Consider the following 13,090-nt stretch of genomic DNA (forward strand, 5'->3'; position numbering starts at 1 on the left):
AGTTTGAAGTGTATCTTTCTGATGTGCCTATTTAGGTTCAATTCATTTTTGTTTATTTGTGCCACTCCTAATTTATTCTCATACCTGTGAGAACTCTTTTTCCTCCCCTTTTCCAAATTTGCAAAAACAACCATGATACTGTATCCTTCCTTACATGATAATTACCTAATTGCATTGGTGAATGAATGCACACCATAAAAAAATGTAATAGCTCTGCAATTTGCAGCAAAATATTACAGCAATTGAATTGTAACTGATTACAGATCTATCCTATACACCCCGAGAATAGTCCTTATGTTTGAAGAATGCAAGCACCTCTCATAGCTTTGCTATTGATCCCCTTAAAGTCCTAAAAGTTTTTGCCTTTTATAAATGTGTGTTTCAGACATAAATGAGTCACACTGAAAGAATATTGTGAATGGTGCAGAGTTCTGGCAACAGAAACTATCAACAGGGCAAGACATGCCTAGGATCAGTTAATGTCTTGTGTTTCTCTTACAATCCCCAGTTTCTAACAACTTTGGAAACATGCATGACAACATCTCAAAAAGAGGACAAAGTATAACCTTTTATGGCTAGGTAGGTTAGGGAGTGTTGTTAAAATTGGGTCTGTGCTCCAATAAGAGTTTTTGGTTATTTTTTGTTCTAATACTCATTAGTGTCAAGGCCCAAAATGTACTAATTTCATAGAGATCAGTGGGGTTCCAGGCTTGACATCTGCTCCCTTGGTCAGCATTGGTGCATACATGTTAGTCTGAGCTGTTAACAACTCAAAAACTTATTGGCTCACTGGCATCAATATCGCATCTGTTGCCAGGAGCCGCAAAAAAATGAGGGACTTCAGGCTCCAACATATTTGGATATACCCAACAATGCTCAGGAACAGGTTCCATATACCACATTTTAACATTTGACACGTCGGATATTGGCTCAAGTGTTATTGAGTTAAATTAACAAAAAAATACACTGCCTATCCAATTCCCTTTAGCCACGCATCAAACTACCATAACACTATACACTAATATACACCGCTCAGACATAACATTATGATCACCTGCCTAATATTGTGTAGGTCCCCCTTTTGCCCCGTCAAGGCATGGACGCCACTAGACCTCTGAAGGTGTGCTGTGGTATCTGGCACCAAGGCATTACCACCAGATACTACAAGTCCTTTAAGTTGCGAGGTGGGGCCTCTATGGATACATCCTGGTGCCATGTGTCCTCCAGGTAAGCAAAGCACACGCAGCCGGCCATCCATGTGATGTAAAAGACAATGTGATTCATCAGACCAGGCCACTTTCTTCCATTTCTCCGTGGTCCAGTTCTTATGCTCATGTGCCCATTGTAGGCGCTTTTGGCAGTGGACAGGGGTCAGCATGGGCACCCTGACTGGTCTGCGGCTACCCAGACCCATACACCACAAACTTAACTTTTTCAGCAATTTGAGCTACAGTAGCTTATCTGTTAGATTTGACCACACGGGCCAGCCTTTGTGGGGGACCTGCATCAGTGAACCTTGGCCACCCATGACCCTGTCACTGATTCACCTCTTTTCCTTTCTAGGTCTGTGGTTATGTTACTGTGTGTGTCTGGATATGTTAGTGAAAGTGTGTGTATATTAGTGTCTGTGTATGTGATACTTTAGTGTGTGAGCATGTGCCTTTGGGTATGTGTGTCTATGTATGTGGTCCACACACACACATAGATTTCTGATGAAGTGGCCCACTGCAGAAAACACTTGGACGCCCTTAAGTTAACACATTTGACAATTGAGTGTTCCCATTTACATGATAATTTGCCCCACCCTATAGATTTACCTCTCTCATCTCCCAGCTCCTTGGCTCACTGCCCTAAAAGCTTCTGATGGCAAAAATTAGGCATTCTTGGTAGTTGAATGTTTGGTGATCCTGCCCTAAGCTGCATACATTGTGGAAAGCCATTCACACGCTGTCCGGCGTCCCCATTATTGATCCAGTTACCTCCCTTTATTTGAAACAAATGCACCGACCTAATTAATTCCTAGAATTGCAAAAAGCTTGAGTAGATTAATGGCTCATGTGTGAAACGTGTACAACATCTATAATAACACTGATAAAAACTTATGGATAAGGAGGAGCAGGAACCCTGGGGTTCAGAGATAGGATTAAAAAATAGGCAAGAACAGGGAAGTTCGTGTTTTTAAGAAGGCCACCAGGGGTCACAAGGGCAGTAAATGGTTAAAAGAACAATTAGTGATCTCACACGCGTGCACTAAAGGTAGGTGCATGCACACTTGACGTCCTGTGGTAACAGGGCTGTGCACCACATGAAAGGCCCAGAATCCTTCTCGCTGTAGGAGAGAGGGAAGTGAAGGAGGTAACAGTTACTTGTGGGACTTACCTGCTACCTCAGAGAAGAAATCAGACTGCGGGTCATTGCAGTAGGTCTGACTATGCTATTTTGATATATAATAATATAATGTACATAATAATTCTTTGTTCCTTAAAGATTGGGATCCCTGGACATGGTATTTGATTTAGGGATTCGTGCGCCTGGAGCTGACATTTTTGACTGGTCTAAATTATTATTATTATTATTATCCTTTATTTATATAGCGCCAACAGTTTACGCAGCGCTTAATACAATACATAAATTCAAGGGATATGACAAGACAAGAATTGACAGACTAAGACAAACCGATACATTTGGTGGAGAGAGCCCTGCTCGCAAGCTTACAATCTAGAGGATTGTTACATTTTAAAATTAAAGTCAATTTTATATTAAAGTTTGTGTGGCTTCTGCTTAGTATTGCCAGATTTTTATAAATCTGTCTTGGTTACCTATATGATAAGGACAACCATGCCAATAACAATTTGACACTCGTGAGAAATGGAATCAAAAGCAGGGCTTAAAGCAAACTGCACCATGTTTAGACCTTCACTGTATGCCCCACTCAATGTGATTGAGAAATCACACCAAGACTAGTGGATGGTGCAGAGTGTGGTGAGGACAAGGGCTGTCATGTCATTTTGTGTGCAGGGGAGAGGGGCTGCTGGATAGTGTTGTTGGAGGAGCTGCTGGATAGTGTTTTTTGAAGTGGGGTCCAAAAAACAGCGAGAGAAAGAAGAGAGCTAGAAAACAGCAAAAGAGAGAGAAGTAAGAGGAAGGAAAAAGAGAAGAAAGAGAGAGAGAGAATAGAGAAAAGATTGATAGGGGGAAATACAGGGACATACAGTAGACCACACAAATGGCTTTTCCAATATATTACTAAGAAAGAATCGAAACATAGCATCTATTCGAGGAGCAGACAGTTTTTTAAGTATAGAGAGAGATCTATGTCTATATAGTTTTAAGAAACAGATGTAAATTATTTTTAGATGGACAAATACTCACCTGTTTATTTTATAGACACCTTTTCGCAGTGTTAGGTATTTACAGGCACATAGCCTGTAACTGTCACTAGCTTTGTAAGTTACCAGGTGCTGCTATGAAGGTGTCCAGTGGCTATCTGCTAAGCAATATTCAGATGTTCTTTATATACACAGTAAAAGAATGGCATTGATCCAGCATCCAGAAAAATATGTTTAGGAGAAAAGGCAGACTGGGTGGGCCAGGTGGTTTCTTAGCATGATTTTTAAACTTTTGATTCTCAACAATCAATGTTTTCTATATTTCTCTCTGCTTTCTTCTTCTTTTTACATGGCAAGGTTGAAAACCTGGTATTATTTAAAACTGAACTTCATAGATAAGGTTGTTTTTCATTTGGTCTGAACAGTCTTCTCCCTCTAGGATTCCTGAGATTCCTTCAGTTAGTGTAAGGGTGAATGTAGTCCTGGAGTGAATTTTTTACAAGCTGGCAGCTCTGGGGTAACATGGGTGTATTTCTTTTTCTCCTGGCTGTTTTTTGCCTGGCTTGTTCCAAATACATTGCAGGATTAGGGGCTGGAGCAGGAGGCTGTGTGTGTGTGTGTGGTCTTTTCCCTGTACCTCCTCTCACAGAAAAGCTCCCAACCTTATAAATCAGGAAAGCTACAGCTGTAGAATTTAACCCATTTGCTTACTAAACACATGATGTTTCTATGCTTTACGTTAATTCTTACTGCTAGTAAGCTTTGCAGAAACACTGACTTTTAACACAAAGTTTTTGGGTTTTGTGACAATGACAAACATTTTAATATGTTATAAGTACAATTCAAATTTCTTCATATCTTTTATTTTGCCGTCAACAGATTCTGTTGATGCTGTGCAATGGATTTAAACATTAAGAAATGACCTGAGATATGGGGAAGATGGGTTTACAATCTATAACTATTTGTTATCCCAAATTTTCAATACCAAAAAATGAAATTTAAACCTATATTTTCAACAAATTACAGATGGAAAAAAATAATTTCAATTAATTAATAAAATATTAGACTACTATTCGTTTTTGTGTGTCCTTTCAATACAGTGTACAATACATGGATATTCACATTTCTTAAATTGCACACTATTTCAAGACAAATAAGGATTTATTATATATGCTATATATATTATGGAAGTAACAAGAAACTCTAGTCCCCAGGGGTCCTCAGCTTCACCAAGCAACATGTGCCACCATTGCCCCCAAGCAACTTATCAATACCATCCTAATCCCCAGACAGCCTACCTGGTGCCATCTTTGCGCCTAGCTTGTCAGTGCCCCAAAACAGCTTTTCTGTGCCATCTTTTCAGGACTCGGGTAAGCAGGTTGGGTAGGAGCACAGTTGCACGGGATACCTGGGGCTCTGTATGTACCCCATGATGCATGATACCGGACGAGAAAACACACACAAGGCTGGATCTTTAGGAAACAGGTAATACACAGGTTAGAAATTCTCTTAACAAGGCGCTGTGGCTGGAAACACAGCTGAAGTCTTTGAGGAACGTTGTGGCTGGATGGCACCTTAGACTCAATTTGTCCCCAAACAGCTGGTCTGTGCCATCATTGCCCCCAAACAGCTGACCTGTGCCTTCTTTGTCCCTCTCCCCTGCAACACACACTCTGGCCCATATATGTAAACACACACATTTACACATGCTAGCACATACACATGCTTACACATACACTAACCCATATTCACTAACACGCTTATTCTACCACAACCTTCCTCTCACACCACATATATACACATTCATGCTTACACAAAAACACAACACATACACATCTAAGCTAACTCACAAACACACTTATACACTTATGCTAACTCACACTTGTGCACCAATTTATCAGACATGAAATGAAAGACATTTTGTAGGCAGTACACAACTATTTTAATACATTTAGTCCAAACTTCACATAACTCTTAACTGTTAAGATTTCTGGTGTGCACCTTCCTTATTTCTATGTTTGTGTATTGGCACCTACTGGCTTAGAAGAGTTTTCTTCTGTCTACATTTGGACCCATCCAAAGAAGTTGGAAAAAAATAACAACAAACCATCTTACAAAACCACACCCAGGCGAAGTCTACAAAAGTCTGTGTTTTCTGGATGATGTTGAAACAGAACATTGGTACTTTTACCAAATGTTGAGGATCCCCATACATGGAACATGCCAAGAACTGTATAATTAATAAGGAATAGTCGAATGTGTTTATGTGCTTGGTACCAACTCTACTATGGAATTAGTCTGTAAATTGGAAATCCACATTTTTATCCCTTAAATAACTTGTGTAAAACCAACCTTTCTCTGAATATATATGCTGCACAGTACCTTTACATGCACATGTTTGGGTCTACTGTCAATTGTGATTCTCAAATTTAGTACTAAATTTAACCTTTCCACAACACATTTTTAACAGACAATTACATATTCTTGCTTCAGCTTCTGTGAATTATAGGTTTAGCCTTCTAAAAAAGGGGAAAAGTGGCTTACTCCGCTCAAAGCGTGTTATGCTGCAATAGTTAAATATGCTCATGTATCTCTTGGCACTAGAATACTCATGTAATGCTTTGGCTTAGGGGGTGGGCGAATGTAATGTTCTGCCGTGGAACTTTGCAAGCTTGGGTGTTGTTGGAGAGTGTTATTGACTATGTGTGGGCTGCTTTGAATTTATTGGATCAATCTAGCTCTTAGGCTACAGAGCTCTGATATATTTAACGCTATTATGCCTAATAATGAACGATGCTATTTTTTTCTGTTTAAGGTAGCACTTCTACTCTATCTGGTTAATCTATGCATCGCAGTAGAAATGATACCCTTGCATTGGTGCTAGGAGATGTCAGACTATGTAGAACCTGATGTATAGATATCTACAGCATGTAGACAGCTGTGCAACATGCTTATCACTATTGTTTTATTCATTTCTTTAATTGTCAAGAATGATATAGCACAGTGGTAGAATTATCACTAGTACAGCAGGTATCAGCAAGATATACTGCAAAGGCTTGAATATAGGCCGCACCATTAAAGTTTGGTGCTATTTTAAAGAAAAATATTTTTAAAGAAAAAAATACACATTAGTGGAATGGTAAAAGAGTATTTTATCTAATGAACAGGAATACATGTATTTTAACATTTTTGGTATCTATTATGCAGTTTGTCAGCATATGTTATATACAAACAGAAATCAATAGCCATTTTAAGGTCCCCTCCCTTAATTCATAATGCACTTTATTTATAGATATGCCCCTCTGCCCCCAGATATGCCACTCTGTGCCCCAGATATGCTTTATAACCCCTGTTATGCTTTATGTCCCTAGATATGCCACTCTGACCCTCCAGATATGCTTTATGCCCCCTAGAAATGCCCACCTGCCCCCCAGATATGCTTTATGTCCCTCTAGAAATGCTCACATGCCCCCACCAGATATGCTTTATGCCCCCTAGAAGTCCACTCTGCCCCCCTGATATGCCACTCTGCTTCCTAGAAATGACCACCCCCCGATTTATCAATGCACCCCCAGACTCCCTGGTGTCTAGTGGTGCCGGCCGGCGGAGGTCTGTGCTTTGCACAACCTCCGCTGCATGCACTGGACAACCTCCGCTGCAGGCACTTTCGCCAGGGCTTCTATGACGGAGAAGCACCAGCGGAAGTGCTGGCAGCAAGGGTTGTCTACGCGCACCGCCGCAGCCGGTGAGCGTCTGGGCAATACGTGTAGACAACCTCTGCTGCTGGCACTTCCGCCGGGGCTTCTATGGTGGAGCACCGGAAGGTTATGTCACGCCGGTCCTCCACCATAGAAGCCCTGGCGGAATTAAGTTCCGCCACCGGAGGTTGTCTACACACATCGCATGTGCCGGGCATCGGGCGGCACGAACTGCGCATCCCTGCGCTAAACCCCTTTATTCGGGCCAAAACAGTATATTATATTTAGAATTATTTGTTCATAATGTGAACACCTTCATATAGGGCCCAGGATGACTTGACTATACAGATTCCCTCTTTCCCAATAATTGGATTATTGGCGCCTGGTCAAAGATCTTCACACTGAATCATTACAGCATTGTATTACTCATGCCTTTAAGGGTAAATTAACTTTTTTGTTGTTTTATAATATGCCATAACTAGCTATTTCTGTATGTTCCTTTATCTGGATGCAGTGTGCTGTTCTCTCCCTCTACTAAGAGGTTTCAATATAAATATGTGGGAGCCTCAAAGATATATACATCCTCCCTCTCATAAAAATACATATATTGTTCAGCACTGAATTTTTTTTTATAACATATATTTTATTGAAAGTTTTTTCTTTTTTGTTGGAAAAATATAAACATGTTTGTATAAATGTACAGAGATAACGCAGTTACAGTATACAGATCGTACATTCGAAATAAGCAGGTTTGTTATAATCGATTGAAAACAACATATAACAGAAAAAAAAAAAAAAAAAAAAAAGGAAAAAAAAAACAGAAAACAAATCCGCACTCTTGTACCTTGCATTCACGTATAATCGAGCAATGTTAATGAAATACGTGAGTCAAAGGAGCTGAACGGTATTATGTGCGCTATGCAACCAAATATCCCACCTGGAGGAGAATGCGGTGGTCGTATTTTGGGCAGTCGATATTTTAAATTCGTGCCAACAATTAGAATTTATATCGTGAATAACTGTTTTAAGAGAAGGTATCAGGTTAGACTTCCAACGTTTAGTTATGTTATGCCTCGCTGAAATCAGTGCATGCAAAATGATAGTTTTATGAAAATAGGAATATTGGTCCACATTAACATTGAGTAGTGCAAGGGGGGCATCCAATATTACAGGAAACCTACAAAGGGTAGACAAAAATTTACCAAGTCTCCTCCAGAAGGCCAGTATTCTGGGGCACTGCCACCAGATGTGTAGAAACGAACCTATGTCTGAGCACCTCCAGCAGGTGTTTGGAGTTTGATTAAATAGCGCTAATCTCGACGGCGTAAGATACCAACGATATAATAGTTTTTTGGAAGTTTCCAGGTGACTAATACATTTAGATACTGAGGTTATGACCGAGTGCGCCGATTGCCACTGGTGTGCAGTGAAGTGAGTATGGAGATCAGTTTCCCATTTGAGTTTGTAGGGGTCAGGAAGATCTAAGTAAAGCTTAAGTAACAATGAATAGCACTTCGAGATGCCTTTGTGATGTCTACCTTGTTGTGTCAGCCATTTAAACAAATCAGAGTCAGTGTAAGTAGAGTGTATTGTGATTGATTGAAAAGCGTGGCGTATCTGTAGGTATTTGTAAAAGTCTTTGTTACAAATATGGAACTTGTCATGCAAGATTGCAAACGGGACCATAGTTCCACCTTCCCAAATGTCTGATATATGCTGTACGCCCAGGTTGATCCAACCTGATAAGGCCAGATCAGGGATCACTGCCTCTAAGATTTTTATAGGCAAAGATAGCGGGTTAACTTGAAATAAATTGTTGGGGATCACAAACTGGTACCATAATTGTGAAATTGCTCTCAAAGTAGGATGAGAATATGACAAAACGGGTTGGAACAGATAGGCAGCGCTAAAAACATCACTGAGTCCACAGGAGCCCAATTCCGTCAACTCCATCTCCACCCATAGCCTTGAGACGTCTCGGTTCCAGATATATTTAAGTTGAGCTAACAAGGTGGCCCTGTAGTACTGGAGAATAGAAGGGCAACTAATACCTCCGTTCCTCGGAGGTAGGTATAATATTTTTGCCCCAACCCTAGGTTTTTTTCTGATCCATATATATTGCATGATGATGCTTTGTAGTTTTTGGATGTAAGCTATCGGGAGAAAAATTGGAACAGTACGGAACAGATATAAGATCTTGGGAAGGATCAACATCTTAATAGCTGCTACTCTGCCTAACCAAGAAACGCCCAAAGAAGGTAGATTAGAAATTGTGTGTTTCATGTCTTTCAACAACACCGCATAGTTTGCGTCAAAAAGATGTGCGCTAGGGAACGTCAAATGCATACCCAAATAAGGGAGATAGGTGGATGTCCAGGTGAATGGAAATCTTGATTTAAGGATTTTAACTGTTTGAGGAGAAAGACCCATATTAAGGATTTGTGATTTAGTTTTGTTGATTTTATAATAAGAGACATCTCCAAATTTCTGTAAAACGTCAAGTATGGATGGGAGGGATGACAAGGGATCCCTACATGCTATAATGATATCATCAGCGAATAAGCCTATGCGATGGTCTTTCCCGCCTATCTGTAAACCTGATATAGAGGGGTCAGTTCGTATTGTCTCAGCTAAGGGCTCCATCACGAGAGCAAATATGAGGGGCGACAGGGGACACCCTTGACGAGTGCCATTTGAAATATTAAATCTACGCGATAAAAATCCTGAAGAATAAACTACAGCAGAAGGGTTGGAATATAGGGCTTGTATAGCTGAAAAAATTTTGTCTGTGAAGCCAAATTTTGTGAGGACCGACGACAGAAAACCCCAGTGCACCCTGTCAAACGCCTTCTCCGCATCCAAGGAGAGAAGCAGAGAAGGCATCCGACGAGTTTCAGCACAGTAAGTCAGGTTAATAAATCGTCGTGTCCCATCTACTGTTTGTCGGTCTTTAACGAAGCCAACCTGGTCATTATTAATTAAAGACGGAAGAATATCGTTGATCCTGTTAGCCAGGATTTTAGTATACAATTTTAAATCAACGTTCAGCAGAGATATCGGTCTAAAATTTTCGGGCCTGTTAGGGGGTTTACCTGGTTTAGGGAGTGTGATGATAATTGCATGTAACATCTCGGGGGGAATGATACCTGTATTAAAAATTTCGTTAAAGACTATGTGAAGTTGAGAAGATAAGATGTGGGAATATTTTTTATAGTATTCCCCTGTAAGTCCGTCTGGGCCCGGGGATTTATTTGGTTTCAAAGAGGAGATCGCCGATGTAATCTCCTCTCTTGTTATAGGCTGATTCAAAAGAAGTAAATTGTCATTGGTAAGGGAGGGGAGATGAATAGCTTTCAGAAAAGAAGAAATGGAGAGTGGTGTCGGTTGGGGGGTATTCGGGTCTAGAGCACTGAATTTTATCTCTCCCAGGTTTTATTAGTTTCCTTTTCCGTGCTATGCATTATACAGGGTGATCCAGTTCCTATGGAAGAAGCTCACTGGGTTTGATCTTTCATGGTGCAAACTATTGGATTGAAACTGTAACTCTCCTGCAAACTCCTACTTCAGTGAGTAAATCTCTTCGCCTGCTGTAAAATGATCTCTTGACTTAATTATTAAGGACAAATAAATTATGTGATTTAATACAGACAGACAAATACTGGGTTTAAGACTATTCATCTCTGAGCACTTCTGTTATTAACCAAAACAAATTTCCAATTCAGCTCAAACTACAGACATTTCTGCACAATCCTAAAATGGTTAGAGTTTCATCAAGATTGTTGATGGATGTATAAACAGCCTCTGACGGAGCTGCACAAGGAATCCAAGTACACTTCTTGTGTGTCCTATTTTGTAAGAAACTTGAAGAAGACATTAGGCAGAGGTTGAAGAGAGTGGAGGTAATTCAGTAAATAGTAAAGGATTCAGAATTTTTAAGAAACCTAAAGAATGAATAATTACTGCCCTTGTATTTTGACAAGAGGAACTGGGATTCCTGGCAATCCTCAGCATAGATTTACTTGCAGAATAAAATACTGGTTATTGGGGCTGCCATATTACCAGTTAAAAAATTGGCACCAGTAGATAAAAAAGTTAGATACACAGCTGTCCTCAGGGTTTATAAGACTCAGGGATATGATGGTATATCTCAGCACACGTATCTGGGACAGCGGAAAGTAGGGGCATTATAGTGCTCTCCTGAATGCAGGGATGTTTGTCCTTGCCTAATGGCAGTCCTGGTTAGATATGTAATGTCTCCCGAATAAAAGAAACAACACAACATACACAAATAACTGTGTCCTATACTTACCGCCAGTCAGTTCCAATGCCAAGTATGCCATTAATTTCACTGATTGAAGTGTCATCTATACCTATAGTTGTGTAAAATGTATGTGGGTCCTCTTAATTGTACTGTTTTGTGACAATTTGTCCAGTAGCCCATTACCAACAGCAGAGTTAACTGGATGCTAATCTTTGGTTCAACTTGCTTGCAATAGGTCATTATTAATGAATTCTGTCTTCTGTATCTTAAAATTATTAAAATGTTCATAACATAAAATGTGACAAATAAAGGGTTTTTTTGGTCATGTAATACTGTGTTTGGAAATCTAAGGCTTTATTTCCTATCAATACATTTCCCAGGCACATCAGCATTTTTATTGATCCCAATGCCAATCTATGGGCCAAATCCCCTGTTGACAAAATGTAAGTAACATTACACCCTACTTAGTACATAAAGCCCTGGAGAAAACTGTGGTTATAAAGATCTGAGCTACAGAGAAGGTCAGTAGACAGGACAATTCTCAGCTGGCTGACACTATTCTAAACTTTACTGTTACAATCTAAACAAGTAGTGTATCAAGGAAGCAGTGAATCAGAGGGGTATATGTACGCTAGATTAAACACGCAAAGGGATGGTTTATGATGCTGAACAGAAATTGTAGCATGTCTTGGAGTTTGGATATAGCACGTAACACTCATGCTATCTAAAAAAAACAATAACCCACTCATTCAGTGTATAACTGAAAAGGGTTCCATCAAAATCTGAACTGTAAAAGTGGGACCGAATTTGTTCAAATGTAAAAAGGTACATTAAATAATATAACAATATAATATTCTACTTTCAATATTTTGACAAATTCAATAAAAAGTATTTTCTGAAATGTAAACAGAGAGGAACTTTGACACCCCAAGTGGGCCCCACAGGACAGTCAGGCCCCTTTCAACTGTAATAGTTGTACCCCCTCATGGCAGACCTATGGGAGAGCTTTAGAGAATGAATGTATTAACCATGATATACCATAATAGATGTGGGTGTAGTTTTGGTGGGGCAACATTTCATCATGGACCCAGGCAGCACAATGTCATAGGCCGACCCTGATTAAAGGGGTACCATCATTGAAAGCATCATTTTGTACTACAGTATGTACTTTTATCTTCTTGCTTGCTACCAGACTGGCCATGTGTGGCTGCTCCAGCTCTCCTTAAAAAATACATAAAATGTGGTTTTGTTTAAAGAGATAGTAAAGTTCAACTTTTGTTCAGTTAGTATGAGAGATCGCATTAGGAGACTTACAAATAAACAGGCATGGGATAGACAATAAAATATTTAAGGTCACTACCAGAAACTTTGTGTTGTGTTTGCAGTTCTATATACAGTCACCAATGTTTCAAATGTGTTAATGACATTAGGCTATGGAGTATATGGGCAAAAGGGTGACCATTACATTAACAGGGACTTTTATGACATGGCATTCTGAATACATAGACATAAATATGTAGTTGCTCCCCCCATTGCAGCTATAACAGTCTTCACTCTTCTGGGAAGGCTTCCCACAAGAGGTTGGAGTGTTTCTGTGGGAATTTGTCCATTCATCCAGTAGAGCATTTTTGAGGTCAGGCACTGATGTTGGACAAAAAGGCCTGGCTCACAGTCTCTGTTCCAGTTCACCCCAAAGGTGTTCGATGGGGTTTAGGTCAGGGCTCTGTGTAGGCCAGTCAAGGTCTTCCACACCAAAATCATCCAACCCTGGATTTATGGACCTTGTTTTGTACACTGGGGCA

Source organism: Sceloporus occidentalis, unplaced genomic scaffold (assembly GCF_023333645.1).
Source record: "Sceloporus occidentalis isolate IW3139 unplaced genomic scaffold, rSceOcc1.0.p SCAF_31, whole genome shotgun sequence".
Classification (NCBI taxonomy): Eukaryota; Metazoa; Chordata; class Lepidosauria; order Squamata; family Phrynosomatidae; genus Sceloporus; species Sceloporus occidentalis.